The following is a 2,158-nucleotide window of genomic DNA, read 5'->3' as shown; positions in this document are numbered from 1 at the left end:
AGCCTATATATTCACTATATTAGCCTATATATTCACTATATTAGCCTATAAATTCACTATATTAGCCTATATATTCACTATATTAGCCTATATATTCACTATTAGCCTATATATTCACTATATTAGCCTATATATTCACTATATTGGCCTGTATATTCACTATATTAGCCTGTATAGTCATTATATTAGCCTATATATTCACTATATTAGCCTATATATTCACTATATTAGCCTGTATAGTCATTATATTAGCCTATATATTCACTATATTAGCCTGTATATTCACTATATTAGCCTGTATATTCACTATATTAGCCTATATATTCACTATATTAGCCTATATATTCACTATATTAGCCTATATATTCACTATATTAGCTTATATATTCACTATATTAGCCTATATATTCACTATATTGGCCTGTATATTCACTATATTAGCCTGTATATTCACTATATTAGCCTGTATATTCACTATATTAGCCTATATATTCACTATATTGGCCTATATATTCACTATATTAGCCTATATATTCACTATATTGGCCTATATAGTCATTATATTAGCCTATATATTCACTATATTAGCCTATTTATTCACTATATTGGCCTATATATTCACTATATTGGCCTATATATTCATTATATTAGCCTGTATAGTCATTATATTAGCCTATATATTCACTACATTAGCCTGTATAGTCATTATATTGGCCTATATATTCACTATATTAGCCTATATATTCACTATATTAGCCTATATATTCACTATATTGGCCTATATAGTCATTATATTAGCCTATTTATTCACTATATTAGCCTATTTATTCACTATATTGGCCTATATATTCACTATATTGGCCTATATATTCATTATATTAGCCTGTATAGTCATTATATTAGCCTATATATTCACTACATTAGCCTGTATAGTCATTATATTGGCCTATATATTCATTATATTAGCCTGTATAGTCATTATATTAGCCTATATATTCACTATATTAGCCTGTATAGTCATTATATTAGCCTATATATTCACTATATTAGCCTATATATTCACTATATTGGCCTATATATTCACTATATTGACCTATATATTCATTATATTAGCCTGTATAGTCATTATATTAGCCTATATATTCACTACATTAGCCTGTATAGTCATTATATTAGCCTATATATTCACTATATTAGCCTGTATAGTCATTATATTAGCCTATATATTCACTATATTAGCCTATATATTCACTATATTGGCCTATATATTCACTATATTGACCTATATATTCATTATATTAGCCTGTATAGTCATTATATTAGCCTATATATTCACTACATTAGCCTGTATATTCACTATATTGGCCTGTATATTCACTATATTAGCCTATATATTCACTATATTGGCCTATATATTCACTATATTAGCCTATATATTCACTATATTAGCCTATATATTCACTATATTAGCCTATATATTCACTATATTGACCTATATATTCATTATATTAGCCTGTATAGTCATTATATTAGCCTATATATTCACTACATTAGCCTGTATAGTCATTATATTAGCCTATATATTCACTATATTAGCCTGTATAGTCATTATATTAGCCTATATATTCACTATATTAGCCTATATATTCACTATATTGGCCTATATATTCACTATATTGACCTATATATTCATTATATTAGCCTGTATAGTCATTATATTAGCCTATATATTCACTACATTAGCCTGTATATTCACTATATTGGCCTGTATATTCACTATATTAGCCTATATATTCACTATATTGGCCTATATATTCACTATATTAGCCTATATATTCACTATATTAGCCTATATATTCACTATATTAGCCTATATATTCACTATATTAGCCTATATATTCACTATATTAGCCTATATATTCACTATATTAGCCTATATATTCACTATATTAGCCTATCTATCTATCTATCTATCTATCTATCTATCTATCTATCTATCTATCTCTCTATCTATCTATCTATCTATCTATCTATCTATCTATCTATCTATCTATCTATCTATCTATCTATCTATCTATCTATCTATCTATCTATCTATCTATCTATCTATCTATCTATCTATCTATCTATCTATCTATCTATCAGGGATGCAGTGATA

Source organism: Pseudorasbora parva, chromosome 11 (assembly GCF_024679245.1).
Source record: "Pseudorasbora parva isolate DD20220531a chromosome 11, ASM2467924v1, whole genome shotgun sequence".
NCBI lineage: Eukaryota > Metazoa > Chordata > Actinopteri > Cypriniformes > Gobionidae > Pseudorasbora > Pseudorasbora parva.
The sequence above is the reverse complement of the archived record's forward strand: the minus strand, read 5'-3'. Positions refer to the sequence as shown.